The sequence below is a fragment of the Lagenorhynchus albirostris genome, chromosome 8, assembly GCF_949774975.1.
Source record: "Lagenorhynchus albirostris chromosome 8, mLagAlb1.1, whole genome shotgun sequence".
Taxonomy (NCBI): domain Eukaryota; kingdom Metazoa; phylum Chordata; class Mammalia; order Artiodactyla; family Delphinidae; genus Lagenorhynchus; species Lagenorhynchus albirostris.
In genome coordinates this window covers 24,419,265-24,438,316 of record NC_083102.1, presented here as the reverse complement: position 1 = coordinate 24,438,316, position 19,052 = coordinate 24,419,265, and the positions used below count along the sequence as shown (strand labels likewise).

The following is a 19,052-nucleotide window of genomic DNA, read 5'->3' as shown; positions in this document are numbered from 1 at the left end:
ATAGCCAAGACATGGAAGCAACCTAAATGTCCATCGACAGATGAATGGATAAAGAAGATGCGGTACATATATATAATGGAATATTACTCAGCCGTAAAAAAGAATGAAATAATGCCATTTGCAGCAACATGAATGGACCTAAAGATTGTCATACTAAGTGAAGTAAGTCAGCCAGAGAAAGAGAAATATGATATGATATCACTTATATGTGGAATCTAAGAAGAAATGATACAAATGAATGTATTTACAAAACAGAAACAGACTCACAGACTTAGAGAACGAACTTATGGTTACCAGGGGGGAAGAGTGGGGGAAGGGATAGTTAGGGAGTTTGGGATTGTGGGATTGACATGTACGTTCTTCTATATTTAAAAAGGATAACCAACAAGGACCTACTGCATAGCACAGGGAACTCTGCTCAATGTTATGCAGCAGCCTGGATGGGAGGGGAGTCTGCAGGAGAATGGATACATGTATATGTATGGCTGAGTCGTTTTGCTGTGCACCTGAAACTATCACAACATTGTTAATTGGCTATACTCCAATATAAAATAAAAAGTTTAAAATATTCAAAAATCAATTAATTAATTAATTAATTTTCAAAAGAAGTTATGTAGGAGTCCTAGATCCAAGGTCCTAACTCCCAGTACCTAAGAATGTTATCTTATTTGGAGATAGGGCCTTTATGGAAGTTAAAGTTAAAATGAGGTCATTAGGGTTGGCCCTAATCCAACTTGATTGGTGTACTTATAAAAAAGGGGAAATTTGAACACCGAGACAGACAGGCCTAGAAGGAAGATGATATGAAGAGACATGCAGGCAGGGAAAAGATGACTATCTAGAAGCCTTTGGGAAAATCAAGAACTCACTGCTAAGTACATTTACTCACAGAAAGTTTCCTTTCTTGAGAAAAAAATGAGTGAGAAAATATCTACAATTTTGCAATAGATAAAGTTGTTCAACACTTCAAAGACCAATTTAAAACAATCACATCTTGCTACAGATCTCACCTCCATGAAATACCACCTCAACTTGACAAACTACCACTACATAAATTCCAATGGGCCTGATTTAGCCTTAAAACCTGCTGTGGGGCTCCCCTGGTGGCACAGTGGTTGAGAGTCCGCCTGCCGATGCAGGGGTCACGGGTTCGTGCTCCGGTCCGGGAAGATCCCACATGCCGCGGAGCGGCTGGGCCCGTGAGCCATGGCCGCTGAGCCTGCGCGTCCGGAGCCTGTGCTCTGCAACGGGAGAGGCCACAACAGCGAGAGGCCCGCGTGCAGGAAAAAAAAAAAAAAAAAAAAAAACCTGCTGTGATTCAATGAAGGAAGTGTGAGAACCAAGTGGGATTATTTCAAGAATAAAGTAAAATATTTGCTATCAAAGGTAAATGGAGCTGAAATAGAATTCGCATTATAAAAAAAGTCAAAACAATTTTAAGAAGAAAAAATAAAAAATAAAATGCAATATTATTCAGCTTGTTACCATAATACTTTGAAACTTTATAACTGTCAGAGCAACGCTCATGACATTTCCTGGTCTGTTAACTGATAAGCATTTTATTACCTATGGGGAAAAAAAAGAAACAACTTTAAGCTCTTAACTATAAAATGCAGGCAAAAGAATGGCAGGATGAGTAGACAGGGAAGAGCAGGGCAGCAGGCTGGGGTGGGGACAGTTTCCCAGGGAGGCGAAGCATCATGTGCAAAGCCTCACAACAGAGATTTCTTGAGCCTGTGTTTGTATTTTACATAAATGGAATCATACAATAGGTTAAAAAAATGCAGGCAAGATATAAATCTTCTAGATATATAAAATATTTCAGCTAATTGAAGAGTCTATCCAAATTTCAGCTAGCTTTCCTCTGGGTCTGTTACACATAGGTCTGAACTTTCACAAAGACCTTGTAACAGGCTAACATTTCTTACAAACTTCAGGAAAAAAAATTTTTTTTAATACTAAATGTATGACCAGTTTAGAAATATAATGTGATTAAAATTTAATAGGCAAGGGGATTTTTACATTTAACTCATCAGTGGTACTACCTGTTGTATTAAAGAAAATCACCGATTCAGATTAAGAAGATGCTTGGTTGTGTTGGGGTTTATGTATTTGTCATCCGTTCTTTAATGGAGAAGTTTACTCAGTAAATTAATATGTTGGAACCATTTTTAGAAAACAGTATTTAACCCATTTAAAAGAGAAAAACTATTTTGAAAAGTCTAAGCATGCCCATTTCCATATAAATAAATGTGAACATTATGTAAAACTAATTATAAATCAATTTTTTAGCTGTTCATCAAAGCAGGTCCACAGAAATCTCTAACTGAAAAAATTCCAAGCAATTCCTTTTAGGCATTGTTTGAGCTATTACAGATGTTTGAAAATAACAAAACTAAATTTAAAATATTCATAATAATAAACAAGACAAAAAAGACAACCTCGGGCTTCCCTGGTGGCGCAGTGGTTGAGAGTCCGCCTGCCAATGCAGGGGACACGGGTTCGTGCCCCGGTCTGGGAAGATCCCACATGCCGCAGAGCGGCTAGGTCCGTGAGCCATGGCCACTGAGCCTGCGCATCTGGAGCCTGTGCTCCGAAACGGGAGAGGCCACAACAGTGAGAGGCCCGCATACCGCAAAAAAAAAAAAAAAAAAAGACAACCCTCAGAATGGGAAAAAATATTTGCAAATGAAGCAACTGATAAGCGATTCATCTCCAAAATATACAAATAGCTCATGAGCTCAATATCAAAAAAACAAACAACTCAATCCAAAAATGGGCAGAAGACCTAACTAGACATTTCTCCAAAGAAGTCACACAGATGGCCAACAGGCTGATGAAAAGATGCTCAACATTACTAATTATTAGAGAAATGCAAATCAAAACTACAATGAGGTATCACCTCACACCGGTCAGAATGGCCATCATCACAAAATCTACAAACAATAAAAGCTGGATAGGGTGTGGAGAAAAGGGGACCTTCTTGCACTGTTGGTGGGAATGTAAATTGATACAGTCATTATGGAGAACAGTATGGAGGTTCCTTTAAAAACTAAAAGTAGAACTACCATGTGACCGAGCAATCCCACTACTGGGCATATACCCTGAGAAAACCATAATTCAAAAAGACACCTGCACCCCAATGTTCACTGCAGCACTATTTACAGTAGCCAGAACACGGAAGCAACCTGAATGTCCACTGACAGATGAATGGATAAAGAAGATGTGGTACATATATACAATGGAATATTACTCAGCTGTAAAAAGGAATGAAACTGGGTCATTTGTAGATGTGGATGGACCTAGAGACTGTGATACAGAGCGAAGCAAGTCAGAAAGAGAAAAACAAATATCGTATATTAATGCATATATGTGGAACCTAGAAAAATGGTACAGATGAACCTATTTTCAGAGCAGAAATAGAGACTCATACGTAGAGAGCAAACGTATGGACACCACGGGGGGAAGGAGAGGGTGGGATGAATTGGGAGATTGGGATTGACATATATACACCACTATGTATAAAATAGATAACTAATGAGAACCTGCTGTATAGCACAGGGAACTCTCTACTCAGTGCTCTGTGGTGACCTAAATGGAAAGGAAATCCAAAAAGGAGGGGATATATGTATACATATAGCAGATTCACTTCACTGTACAGCAGAAACTAACACAACATTGTAAAGCAATTATACTCCAATTTTTTTAAAAAAAGCATTCCTGCCCACAATAAAAAAATATTCGGGACTTCCCTGGTGGCACAGTGGTTAAGACTCCACACTCCCAATGCAGGGGGCCCATGTTCGATCCCTGGTCAGGGAACAAGATCCTACATGTCACAACTAAGAGTTCACCTGCCACAACTAAGGAGCCAGCAAGCCGCAACTAGGAGCCTGCCTGCCACAACTAAGACCCGGCGCAACCAAATAAATTAATTAAATAAATATTTTTTAAAAATATTCATAATGAAGGCTTTTTACTAATTCCAACTGAGCTTTCCCCACTCTTCCTTCCAGAAGTGACTCTGTTCTGCAGCTTTGGATGGGACTGGACTGAGGGAATAGATGAGAATTATCCACTTTGAAAGTCAGATTTGGGAGATGAAGAATGAATAGGTAATTTATTTCTCAAAAAATGAACCAAGTATAAGACTGTTAGGAAGTATTAGGCAAAGTGACTCTTTTACATTCATCTAGAATTGTTGTTCTTATTCTCAAGGAGAATTTAAATATGACAAGATAGGCCATTTTTCCCACCTGGCTAGCTCCAAGGAGGTTGCCCCTCTCTGACAAATAACAGGGGAAATACCCAACACAGAACCCTTGCCTGTTATTATCTCGGTAGACAGTAACTTCTAGAGAGTGAGGATTAGTTCTTTCTCCTATTCAAACTAACTACATCTTGCACAGTGCTGTGCACATCATAGGAATTCCTCAAAAGTTCGGTGAATTCCATTGAAAAACTAAGATTATTCACTAACTTTAGCTTCTTCAATGTCAAAGTATAAAGACAGAATCAGATAAGAGCACTGAATTCTAAATTAATTCAGTAAGAGTCATAAATTATGAAGTGCTTCCACCAATATATGGTTAAGTCAGGGGACCTACTTTTAAAATGACTTAGTTATTAAAAGACAAAAATAACACAAATGTCATAGAATTTTCAAAGGAGCTTTATCATTTGTATAACTTGCTAGAATTGGGGTTATCAAATTTAATATGAACAGCTTTCATCAAATTTGTATTTAATGAATGCACCTGTGAAATGGGCAAATCCAATATACTGCAAACAGCCCAACTCTTACTTCGTTCCACAGATATGATTTACCCTTAACAGCCAGAAGCATCACTTCAAATAGTTTGTGTTATGGCAGAATGGATTATGTCGTATTCATTCTACCTACAGGAAGGAAGCTAACATCCATAATAGCAGCATTCAACTGTGTGTTACAAAGCACAGCCCAGCAGAACGCTTATAACATAAAATGTGAAGATATTTAAAACATAAACTTTGTAGGTTGTGGCAGACCAGAGCCTTCTCTCTTTCCACTAAAGGGATATATTTTTGATTCAAGTCTTTCAAATCCTAGGACCTGAGATCAGCTACAAAACTTACCCAGGACTGTGGAAAAATGTGTCAGCCTCTGCTTTGTACTCCTACTCAACTCACCATCTCTATAAACATGTACATACACAAGCATGGACGTTTCTACAAAGAGCAAATTTATCATTCATTTAACGTGGAGGATGCATCTGCAATTGAGAATGTAATGGACACTCACATTTCTTCCTCCAGATAAATGTGTACTACGCAGTAAAGCTCCAGTTGAGAGGGCTATGAGTTCTAGTTCTCCTTTTTAATATTTCACTCCCGAGAAAATTCTCCATCACATATAAGCAATTTCTAAAATATTCTCAATCTAAGGAGGTTTCCAGATGTACCTGGAAAAATGAACAATTGCATACCAGTTTGACAGACAGTATACAAGAGTTAGATCAGAGGGTAAAAGTCACAGCATTCCAATGCAAAGAGGTTTCAAGGTCATTCAGACGTCCAAGTTCAAATCTCAGTTCTGAAAAAAAAAACTAGCTGCCTGATCTTAAACAACTTAATCTTGCTAAACCTCGTTTCCCTCATGTGAAAAGTGGGGATAAAAATAGGACTGCTGTGGGAGTTGACGTTTACACACACACCACACATGCCACGCCTCCAGCACAATCCCATGGATCAGGCACTGCATGATATGTAGCTGTACATGCATAATATCACGTGGACACTCTATAGCTGTCCCTACGTCCTATTTCCCACGTTAAACAGGCATTATCTGCTCATGTTCTCTCCTCCTTTCTGCATTAGGGACCATTACAGGCAGAAGCTGTGTCATATTCAATTCTGTAACTGCAGGATCTGACACACACCTGGCATATTGTGTAAACCAGTCAACGGCTACTTATGTTTGGCGAGAGCAGCTGGCTCCTCATATATGTTAACATATTTTATCAAGTAAGTCAAATGAAAAATGAAGTGCTCATTTTTTTTTTTTAATAGTGTTTATTTATTTTTACTTGTTGACAGTTTGCTTTATTTATTTATTTATGGCTGTGTTGGGTCTTCGTTTCCGTGCGAGGGCTTTCTCTAGTTGTGGCAAGCGGGGGCCACTCTTCATCGCGGTGCGCGGGCCTCTCACTATCGCGGCCTCTCTTGTTGCAGAGCACAGGCTCCAGACGCGCAGGCTCAGTAATTGTGGCTCACGGGCCCAGTTGCTCCGCGGCATGTGGGATCTTCCCAGACCAGGGCTCGAACCCGTGTCCCCTGCATTGGCAGGCGGACTCTCAACCACTGCGCCACCAGGGAAGCCCTGAAGTGCTCATTCTTAACCTATTAAACTTTCTCCCTCTGTTTTTGTTAAATTTACATAGGTGGACTCTTATTTAGCTGTAACAATCAGCTGCTGATTTTCTATTTAAAATGTGAAACTTGAAGTTCCCCCATTGTTTCACCATCGTGGGGTTCATCTGGGTACCATTCCAAAAATTTAATTTGCTTTGTTATTAAAAAAAAAAATACTAGCCCAGCCCCGTCCGCCTTGATGTGGCTGGAGCTGGAGGCGCGCAGGACCTGGGACACCACAGACCTGGGACCCAGAGCAGCTCAGAGGCAGTGAATAACAGCTCTTCAAGTCTGCAATAAAAAATGGCCTCCAATAAAACTACATTGCAAAAAACGGGAAAGAAACAGAATGCAAAGAGTAAAAAAGTCGAAGAGGCAGAACCTGAAGAAATTGTGATAGAAAAAGTACTGGACCGACGTGTAGTGAATGGGAAGGTGGAGTGTTTCCTGAAGTGGAAGGGATTTACAGATGCAGACAATACTTGGGAACCCAAAGAAAATTGAGATTGTCCAGAGTTGACCGAAGCATTTCTTAATTCTCAAAACGCTGGTAAAGAAAAAGATGGAACAAAAAGAAAATCTTTACCTGACAGTGAATCTGATGATAGCAAATCAAAGAAGCAAAGAGATGCTGCTGATAAACTAAGAGGTTTAGCCAGAGGTCTCGACCCAGAGCGATAACTGGTGCCACAGACAGCAGTGGAGAATTCATGTTTCTCAGGAAATGGAAAGATTCAGATGAGGCGGACTTGGTGATGGCAAAGGAGGCAAATATGAAGTGTCCTCAAATTGTAATTGCTTTTTACGAAAAGAGACTAACTTGGCATTCTTGTCCAGAAGATGAAGCTCAATAATTGTCTGCATTGCTTTTTATATACATTTTTATATATATATATATATATATATATATATATATATATATATATATATAATCTGGGTCTTGGTTTTTTGATTTATTAGTGTGAAGAAATAACTACATTCTAATGAAAATCAAATTTGACATGTTTGTTTTGAAGTAGTACTGGGGAAGTTGTTGGGTTTTGGGGTTTTGGGGGGGGGGCTTTGTTTTTTTTTGCATCTGTACCACTGGTTACTTTGAACAAATAAAAGCTTTCTGTAGTTGCTTCCTTTAGCAGAAAAGAACATTTGATACCACGGTATATTATTTCCTCTGCATTAGAGAACAGCTTTTCTAAATGTTGGGGAAAATCTCCATAGTCATTACTCAATCAGAATTCAGAATTTGCATTTAACTCATATATGTCTAAGGACCTTTCTGGGTTTTTTTGTATGTGTATACATAAAATACATATGTAAATGGTTTGGGGGATTTTTGGTTATTGTTTAAATACATTTACCAAAACAAAAACAGCCTTTCACAGCCACGGATAAGCCCATGTTTCTGGGATTCTATCATTTTAAGCAATATAAGAAATCACGTTCAACTTAAATTGAAAATTTAAGTCTTAACCTTTCAAATTAAATAATTTTGTAATTAATTAGGCAAATTAATGTAAGTAATTTAAATTGGATTTTTTTTTTTTTTTCCGGTACGTGGGCCTCTCACTGTTGTGGCCTCTCCCGTTGCAGAGCACAGGCTCCGGACGCGCAGGCTCAGCAGCCATGGCTCACGGGCCCAGCCGCTCCGCGGCATGTGGGATCTTCCCGGACCAGGGCACGAACCCGTGTCCCCTGCATCGGCAGGCGGACTCTCAACCACTGCGCCACCAGGGAAGCCCCAAATTGGATAATTTTTTAAAGTAGCCCTATCAGAATTTGCATCCATATCTACCGTCATATAAATGCAGTTTTATATGCAAAACCCCTGAAAGGAAAATGTTAATACTGTAAACAAATGACACCCAAATGAAAAAACGAGAAAAATTCTGGTATGTTTTAATTAGCCAAGAAAGACTTAGTTAAATGGACATTTAAAGCTTCCTTTTGGCAAACCATTCCTTTATAAGAAATTGAAATCCCTGTGCTGTATTTACTGAAAGACTGTGATACATGGAATGTCTCAGACTTGTTCATGGAAACCTAATCAGATGGTTAGAGACGTTGGCAATTTAGGATCTGCAGGAATAAATGAGTGAACAAACTTTTCTAATCTAAACTTGACCTGCATGTTTTTTCAAACTTTACCCCAACCCATTCCTTACACGTAGGCTCAATCTTCTCCGTATTTTGGGTTACTGGTTCAGCAGAAGCCAGGAAAAACCATAACTTTGTAGTAATCAGAATGTTATTCAACTGTATATTGTTTACTTTATGGTAAATAGTGGTGAACAGTGGTCAATAAATAGTTTTATATTCAAAAAAAAGATACTAATAGAATTGTAGGTCTTGAACACAGGTGAGTTTCTTTTTGTGATTCAAAATGAAACAACCTTTCTGGGTAAAAACTTAAATAGCTGATTTCTGCCTAGTGGAAAGATTCCCTGTTTACAGTTCTTTGCTAAAAAGGAAAGAAATGAAAATATTTTTGCCAGATTGTAAGCCCATAGGAAAGTTACAGATTAGAGTTTGCACTAATTGCTCAAGTTCATTTCTTTTTCAAAAAGGAGATCCTAATTTTTAACAACTTGACAAGATTACAGCAACCTATTTGGTACAACTCAGATTATTTTCATATTTCCCCTTTTTCTTGCTCCAACTGGTGGCCAATCTCAGTCAGAAGTCTAAGCAGCACCTCCAGTCTCCTCTCCACAAAGTATGCCAGAAACAAGTAGCACAGAAGAGGTACCACCACCCTTAATTTGAACCTTTGTGATACCCTCAGTCCACAACTGCAAAGCTCGTCTTCGATTTACCTTTTCCAACCAAATAAACCATGTAATCTAATTCCACCCCACACCCCCAACCTCACATCCATTCTCCTTTTGATACATTTTTCTCTTTGTTTTTTATTTGTTTGTTTGTTTTTATACAATGAGTCCCATATACCCAGAGTCATGCCTCAGTATCCGTGGGGAATTTGTTCCAGGACCGCTGTGGATACCAAAATCCGTGGGTGCTCAAGTCCCTTATATAAATGGCATAGTACAGTCAGCCCTCCATATTCCTGGGTTCTGCATCTGCGGATTCAACCAAATGAATTGAACTGTGGTTGGTTGAACAGGCCGATGCAGAAGCAGTGGGGGCAGAGGGTCCACTGCTTTTCCTACTCACTGGATCTAGTAGAGCATCAAATAAGTAAGCAACCTGCAGAACCTTTATGTTCCCTGCAGGGAGCCTGAAACCTGTGTTTTCACAAGCCCTCCAGGTGGTCCTGACATGCGCCCAAGGTTGGAAACCTCTGCTCCAGCCTTTCAGGATGGGGCCCAGACTGGCAGGTATTTTTCATGACTTTTTGTTCTTATAAACATACTGAAGATCCCCAATCATCTGACTGTTCCCAGGGCCAGGATTTGAGTGACTTAATGTTTAAGTACAATTCTGATAGAAGTCACAACATTTCCATTTCATAATAACTAATGTTTGGGTGAATAAAGTCTTTGTCTCTTGGAATTTGAACTACCTCACTACAGATTCTTAAATTTTATTTGTATCACACACATCCACACGCAACCAAGGCAATTTGAAGGAGAAACCCAAAGGAAAAAAGGCAAAACATCTGTCTTTAGTGGGGAAAGCATTGCAGAGGGTCCAAAAGCCCTACCTACCTGAAACCCAACTCTCAGCTCACTCTCTCTAACAATGAGAAAATCGGAATGGAGAATATGGACAGTTCAGGGCAAGTAGCAGTAACATATATGTTGTTAACAACATATATGTTGTTACATATATCAACATATATGTTGATAACAAAAACAACATTTATTTTGTCCTTACTGACATAGGCACTTTGTCAAATGAGCCACGTGTATTGTTTAATCCTCACAACAACTTTTCCCATTTCACAGATAAGGAAACTGAGGCACATAGATGTTAAGCAACCTGCCCAAGGTCTTAGAGATCTTAAGTGGCAGAGCTGGGACCCCACAATCTAGGTTTCTCTGACTTCAAGCTCCATAAACTCTTAACAACTTTGCTGTGCTGACTTCCAGCCCATCAGCCCAGATTTGGTGGACAATGGGAAAATAACTTGATGGTGCGTTATCTAGAAACCTCTCCCATGGACTGGACACTGCAGTTTGGATGCCTAGTCTGTCTCACAGACCTACTGAGGGGCTCATTTTCCTCCTTCCCCACGAGAAAGATTACAAAGTGTAACCTGAGTACATCAGGCCTTGAGGCAAACTCTACCATTCACTGTAACTCACAATAGTCACATCAACATGGTACCATCTTGAATATCAGAAAGGACATAGTATGAGCAAACTGCCTGATAATCAAGTCTAAATAGACTTATTGGTTGAGAAATAATCCTGGCATATATTCTTCAAGCAATATTTACTCACTGCAGAACAATGAATTTAAGTTTCAGCTTTGGAATCTGTTGCTTGTTTTAAATGTACCAGACCGTCTTGAGATAACTATCAACCCCTCCTCAGCGCTCCCCACTGCAAGTGCTTCAACACCATTATCTTGCCTGATCTACACACTGAATCTCTGTAGCTCATGGAAAGCCTGTGTCAGAGTAGATCGACTGAGGCACTGTGCAGAAGTTCGTGGAAAAAAGACAGAAGTCCTTAACTTTAGGCTCTTTCCATCAGAAGTAAGAAAGAGGGCAGACCTTAAAGTGGCTGGCAAAGTCAAGTGACCTTTATAAACACACTACACAAGATCCCACAGACGCCAGCCCACAACTGGGACAGCTGGCCACTCGCGCTGTTAGAGCAGGTTCCCTCCCAGGTCCACAGAGAAACGTCCAGATGCTCTCTAGGCTGCCCCCACTCTGCTTGAATCTTGAGGGCAAAATACTCCTAGTATACTTCCTTTATACATACTTCCTCTCTGGTAGAGTCACAGTTTGCCAACAACAAAGGTAGAACTAATTTATGTACACACCGAAATACATTTCATTGCTCATACAAATTCAATATTCAATCAAGACAGTATAGTAGTAATCTTACTCTATTTCCAGTTTTCTCAGTCTGCACTAATGACATTTTGGACCAGATAATTCTTTGCTGTGAAGGGCTGTCCTGTGCATGGTAGGTTTAGCAGCATCCCTGGCCTCTACTCACTAGATGCCAATAGCAAACCCTTTCCCCAAGTTGTAACAACCAAAAAATATCTCTGGGAGAGCAAATCACCCCTAGCTAAGAATCACTGCTCTATTTGCTCAATTTGTCCCATTTGTCTCTAAAAGGCAAAAGTAATACTTCTGTACTACAATGCAACTGTTTTAAAAGATATTTCATATACCCTGTGACTGTCAGTCTCTGTGATTCTCTGATGATTATTCAGACATCCAAGTGGCCTGCCTTTCTTATTCTGGCATTGTTACTGTATTAAAATTCCCTTGGCTCAAGTGCCAGACCCTGCCTGGTTTCCATCTCTCCACCTTCCTTTTCTGACAACCTGAGACCCCTGAATTCCACCCAGCTTTAGACACGCCTCCAACTTTGTCTCTCAAGGACTGATCTTTTTTTTTTTTCTGAGTTATATAATAATATATTTATTGAGTATATACAGTGCACCAAGGACAGGTTTTTTTGTTTTTTTTTACATCTTTATTGGAGTATAATTGCTTTACAATGGTGTGTTAGTTTCTGCTTTATAACAAAGTGAATATACATATACATATACACATATCCCCATATCTCCTCCCTCTTGTGTCTCCCTCCCACCCTCCCTATCCCACCCCTCTAGGTGGTCACACAGCACCAAGCTGATCTCCCTGTGCTCTGCGGCTGCTTCCCACTAGCTGTCTACCTTACGTTTGGAAGTGTAGACATGTTCAAGGACTGATCTTGATTTGGCAAGGAGGGATACTAGCCTAATGTTCTCATAATCAATGTCCTGTTACTCCCACTATTTGTCATTAAACCACATCCTGGTGATCCAGTTTTGAAAACCAGGCATGTGCCTTGAACTGGGAACAAAGTCCCCACTCACCATTCAATGTTGATAATTCAAGTTGTGTCTTATACTTTTATAATTGGTCTCATGATGCCACGATCCTCTAGAACCAGGACCCTAAATTATTCTTGCAGTCCTGCCTCAGAATTTGTGACTATCTGTATGCTCATGGAATCGTTGGCCCAATATTATTTTGTCTGCTCCTTGGAATTTCAAATATCACCTGCTTTGATGTTGGCCATCACTGAGCTTCTACGACAATCAACACATGCTCATTTGACCTTGTTACACCTACAAGATGCCAATGACTGTACTAGGCTGCTACCATCCACGATTTCATCAGCTCTCTGGACACAATCCTCAGTCTGTCAGTCTCGTTCTGTAACCCTGTTGGCCCCTCCCCAGTGCCCATCCCACCCACACAATTGCGGGGGGTGTCCAGATCCAAGTCTTTGCTCATGAGATGGTTGTTACCCTAGCTAGGCTATGGCACTCAGACCAAGACTGGATACTGGAATTAATATTTGATTAGCTCTTCTAGGTAGTTCACTCAATTTTACTTAAACCTTAAGCCAGAATATTGCTTTTCCAGTTACATCATCCAGAAAGGGGTGGAGCTTAGATAACGAACAGAAACAGGATCTCCAGTGCTCCCTCACAATGAACGTTACATTTGGGTACATAATCCTTTTTTGTGTGTTGCGGGGGTGGGGTACGCGGGCCTCTCACTGTTGTGGCCTCTCCCGTTGCGGAGCACAGGCTCCGGACGCGCAGGCTCAGCGGCCATGGCTCACGGGCCCAGCCGCTCCGCAGCATGTAGGATCTTCCCGGACCAGGGCACGAACCCGTGTCCCCTGCATCGGCAGGCGGACTCTCAACCACTGCGCCACCAGGGAAGCCCCATAATCCTTTTTACTCCCACATATTTTCTCAGGAAAGGAAAGCCTTTTGCAATTCTCACTCCAATCAAAATGCTTAATTGCCTCAATTTCTTTACCTCATCTCCCACCTTCTTCATAACTACAGGAAGTATAAAACGTAAGCACAAATAACTCAGAAAGAAATGAGAAACAAAAATAAAAAGACTTTAAAAGTGTCGAAATCCTCCCAGTAATTAATTTTCACTTAAATATCTTCAGGGACTAAAAGTCTGCTCATTATGAAGGGAAACTTAATGGGTCACTCCTTCCAATCTTCTGCCTTTATGGAGAGAGGCGTCCAAACCATTCAAATCAGGCGTTGACCCTGGCTAGGCAATAGCACTACCCACAGTTAAAAATTATGTTTTTATGAGCTTCACAAAAACAAGACCCATTAGAGTGCAGCAAATACTTTCAGAACTTCCCAGTAGCTGGGCCAGAATCCTCAATACTACTCGGCTTGTTCTACCAGCCCGCGGCAAGCTAGTGCATGGACTAGGGAAACACACAAGCTAAATGAAGGCACTATGACAGCAAGAAAGATAAGTCTCAGTGACACAAGCCTATTTACACATAAAGCCAATTGCTCCCAGTGACAAGCAGTGTTTTTCAAATGGCAGATCATAACCCAAAGCACTGGAAAGAACGACCTATTAAGGCTCTCTCCCCAGTGAATGCACTGAAATTAACTAATAGGTCTTGACTGCAATTTTTTTCTTTTTAGGAATGGAATAGAAAATTTCAGAATGCATTACAAGCAAATAGTAACGGTAAAAATGTTTCATGAAACTTTTTTCATAGGTAGATGATAGACAGGTAGACAGATAGATAGATAGATAGATAGAGACAGACGTTCAACAGCTATTTACTGAGCACCTACAATGCACCAAGTGCTTTTCTAGACAGATACACCAATGACTAAAACAGATAAAAATTCTTGTGGTGCTTATACATAACATTTTAGATAGAAATGTAAGATGGATTTCTTAGTGTAAGTCATAGACTTTTTTTAAGTTTGAAAGACACTATTTATAATACAGAGGTACCCAAGCATCCTCCCTACCACTCCATCAAGACAGACCCACCCAGTAATTGCCCAGCCACTCTGGGAAGCCCCAGACAGGAATGAAGTGGAAGGAATAGCCCAGATCATCCCCCCTCCCCGCTTGCAAACCCACCTTCAAGGTCAAGCCTGTCTTCTTGAAGCCATTCTCTGTTTGCTCTGTTTTGCATCTTCCCCTTTAATTTTGTTTCTTTCCCACAGTTCTAATAAGATAAGCCTCTTGAAAGGGAATGAAAACAGCTAAATGAACCAGTTCTCAGTGGATATCCCCTAGAAGTGTAACAGGTGGAGAAGTTCTGTTTATATTTTTATTAAATATTAACTACTAGTAACAGGCAAAGCATCGAAATTGTGATAGCAGATTCTCTTTAACCCATTAAACAACATATCTACATATATTCTCCCTAAATTTCTTCAGAAACATCCTAATAGGTATTAACTAGGGTCCAATCTGATACTTCTCAACATAATGATTTGCTTATTTAATCTGAAGCCGCCGTAGCTCACACTTAGTGGTTCTCTAGGATGAGCCCAACGTTGTGCTATGTGCCTCGTCTTTCATCTTCACAATGATCCGGTGAGGGCAGAATTATTATCTGCCTTCTGTAAGAGAAGATGTTAAAGCTTCTAGAAGTTAAGTAATTTGTCCAGGATCATTCAGCTAGTAAGTGGCAGAGCTAAAATTTTAACAAATGCCATATAGCTCCACAAAATGACTGACTGTATATCCATTAAGGGCAGAAGGTTTATTATGTATGAAAAAAAATGTAAACTCTGCTCAGAAAACTTACTCTACAAGCCTCTGCTTCCCCTGACCTGCTCTTAATCATTCTTTACTATTTTCATAATCATTAATAAAGTCTATAAATAAACAAACCATTAGGTTTAGAACTGAAGTGTCAGCACAAGTACTTTTTCCTTCCTTCAGTGCAGTAGGTTTAAATATGTGGTTGCTCAAAATATTGTGACATTTCTCGCACTAACCCCTTTTAATCGCCATAAGGATAGTGGGAGGATAAGAGGACAGACTCTGGGTCCAGAATGTGTGGTCTCAACTACCAGCCCCACAATTTATATGAAGCTTATATACAGCTGTATAGCCTTGGGAAAACCGTGCCTCAGTTCCCTCATCTGTAAAATGAAAATAATAATAGTATTTACCTAGGAGGTTATTTTGAGGGTTAAATGAGATACCATGAGCAATGCACTTAGAACAGTGTGGACACTGAATAAATGCTATGTATTTGTTATCCTTACGATTATTACTTCCTAAGAAGCACTAGCTCATCTCATTCTACTAAGCATTAACGTCTTGGAGTTTATCAAGAAAAAACTAACTGATTCACTTTGTTATAAAGCAGAAACTAACACCCCATTGTAAAGCAATTGTACTCCAATAAAGATGTTAAAAAAAATCCCAACAGGAATAAAAACAAAAAGAAAGAATGTGTATTTTGTTTTTGAGTGATGTGTATATTGTTTTTGAGTGAAGTAGTCTATAAACGTCAATTAGATCCAGCTGGTTGGTGGTGGAGTTCAGTTCTGTATCCTTGCTGATTTTCTGCCTACTACTATCAATTACTGAGAGTGGAATATTAAAGTCTTTGATTATAATTGTGAAAAAAAAAAGAGTCAGTTCTGGGTGGTGGGGAAAAGAAATCAATCATTAAACTTGAAACTCTGTCAAGACAGAGAATTATGTCTGTTCCATCATCTGTCCCTTCATTCCCCAGTTGCTTGAGTTGCTGAAAGGTGCACAGTAGATGCTATTGCCTAATTTATGCTGTTTTTGGAAAGCATTACACTTCATAACTTATTTGAAAAGGAACCATTTTGTTTTAATGCTGATATACGAGATCTCTTCGCTTTGCAAAACGCAACCAGCATGTTTATTTACTGAACAAAGGTCAGTACCATAAGTTTGTATGAAAAGAGAAATCATAACCATTGTCAAAAGAAGATTCAAACCAATTTTGCAGCAAAGGTCTATATGTTGTTTTTAACAACTGTCTCAAATGTTGGTCAAATGAAAAGGTCAAGTGTACATCAATATAAAAGAATATAAAGGTCCTCACTATCCCTTAGCCTGTTCTCTTAGTGAGGCAAAAACACATTTAAAGTGCATCTCCTCATAATCAATTTCTTTACTTACAAATGTCATTCTGGACATTTTACAGCTGATTAATTTTTGTCCCTTTTTCTCACATGCAAATACAAGACCAAAATGCATACTTCTGGTAGATTTCCTTCCTGCTGATTCAAGTGCTGATTTCCTACAGATCTGCTATCTATAGCCCTGGCAGAAAAATGATCTTTCAATCTATGCTGCCATGTTGCTTAAATATATTCATCTCTTCTCTTCCAAAATATTTAAGGTAGGTGAACAACTAAACATCTGATTGTAGAAGGTAGATAACATTGTCATTGCCTTCGTCAAAAAGTCAACATATTAAATATGCTGCACATACAAATGTACTCAGTTAACATTTTAATTAAGGATAACAAACAATAATTAAACAGATGACATTTTAATTAATTTTCTCAACTGTAAATAGCCTGATGGAAATTATTAAATCTGATTTAAATATTTCTCCTTGCAAAAACAGTGACCTCAAACTACCCATGATCAAAAACGTTTCCCTCTTATGTGCTTATATGGTCACAATGTTGTAGCCATAAATAAATTTCCAAGTAAAGTTTCTCAGTGTTATCAACCCTGTTCTCTTCACTTGGTATGCAAACAACAGTGTAGCTCTGTATAATTATGTCTTTCAAGGCACTTGTTTATGTCTTGTGCAAAAACATAGCACTAAAGTACCTCAGGGTTGAATACTACAGTTAAAGCTTCGTGCTTGGTCATTAAATCCAGATAAGCTGTTCTGCCAAGCTTGGCAACCCGATTCCATGAAATCCAGTTTTCATATTGCCATAGATTCCTGAGACCTGTCCCTGGTTTTGCAACACAGAAGGGGTTGCTAATTGTCCCAAGTGGCATTATTAATTTCTCAAAGCAAAATGAGATTTAATTCATTTTGGTTTTGAAAATAAATGTGGGCCACTCAGCACTTTGTAGCAGAGTGGAACGACAGCATAGCAAATGATGCCTAAGATATTAGATAGTGAACTGTCAAGAAAACAGAATAAGCCCAGCTATCAAGGCTGCCAGACTGGCATTCATTAATTAATTAATTTTTGGTGTTGCTCTTTTGTCCCATATTGGAACATACTTACACTAAAAGATGGTCCATTATTTATCAGAAATTCAAATTTAACTGGGGGTTCTGTATTTTATCTGGCAGCCCTCTTTTTTTAAAAATTTATTTTATTGAAGTATAGATGATTTACAATTTGTGTTAGCTTCTGGTGTATAGCAAAGTGATCCAGTTATACATATATATAATGGTTTGCATTGGCTAATCGCAAACTGCCAGTCCATCCCACCGCACCCCCACCCTCCCCCTTAGCAGTCACAACTCTGTTCTCTATGTCTGTGAGTGCGTTTCTGTTTCGTAATTTCATATTTTAGATTCCACACATGCCTTGTTAATTTTCTTTTCTTTCCTTCTTTTTTTTTTTTTTTGGCCATGCCACATGGCTTATGGGATCTCCGTTCCCCAACCAGGGATTGAACCTGGGCCGTGGCCGTGAAAGCCCAGAATCCTAACCACTAGACCACCAGGGAAATCCCTGGTAACCCTACTTTTAAAAGAGCAGTATCTGTAAGATAAACTCACCTTGAGAAACATTTTCTTGGTCTCTGATAATAGGGTGAGCTATGGCAAAAATGAGAAGAAATCTGATGCTAGACGATGCTCTGGGCCTCTCTGGGGCCCTGGGAAGGTGGAAGGATGGGTCCTTAGCCAGCATCAAGAAAGCATGTCCAGGAAACAAACACTGCTTATTTACTAAGTCATATCTGGAGTTTAAAAGTTATTGATCTATTGTTTAATCTGCTCTGCTTTAATTGTTTTTTAATTGTAATAAATAGGTCTCAGAGGACAGCGAGCTGCAGCTTGGGGTCACTCTGTCACTGAAGGAGACACTTGGGGTCTATCACAGACTCTGCATGGTTTCCTGCAGGGGAATTCCTGGAAGACAACACAATTGCCAGAGATATGGCTGGAAGAGGCAGCTGCTCTCCATTGCAAAGTGAGCCTCAGACAAAGAAGTGGGGTTCTCATGGCTCAGGGTAGAGAAGGACAGGGGGACAGAGAAGGACAGGGGGACAGAGACGTCCACAGGCTGAGAGGTCAAGAGAGGGGAGTTTTTCCCAAGAACTTCCAGCTTCGGGAAGTTCAAGTGCTTTTTCCTAGCTGAGAATGATGAAGGGATATGATGATTAGGATAAATGGTCTCCTTGAAATCTGTATTTTTTCATCAACAAGATTAGAACAGAATATTTTAATTCAATTACCCAGATATTTCACCAAAGAGAAGTAGCAGTTCCAACAGGAGATATCTAGGGCTAGTAATCCCCTCTTTTCAAAAATATCCCCTCTTCACCTCCAGTTACTCAACAATCCCGTTATAATTTTGGAGTCACTCATTGTACAGTAACTCTCTACCCCACCCAACCTCTGCAATCTCCACATCTCTTGAGAGAAACTTCCATAGCCTTAAAGAAGACCCTGGCTACTCTTCAACTCAAAGAAAGGGTCTCCAGCTTAAAAATGAGTTTGCTTGTGGAAATGAAAGGCAAACAGAAACTA

General features: G+C 39.6%; 1 protein-coding gene and 1 pseudogene across 1 annotated transcript in view; one reads left to right on the top strand and one right to left on the bottom strand.

Moving 5' to 3' along the window:
• The window catches only part of GRM8 (glutamate metabotropic receptor 8), a 749,540-nt gene that overhangs the window by 653,311 nt on the left and 77,177 nt on the right, over positions 1-19,052 (bottom strand). The window lies entirely within an intron of this gene.
• On the top strand, positions 6,677-7,244 carry LOC132524142 (chromobox protein homolog 3-like; annotated as a pseudogene).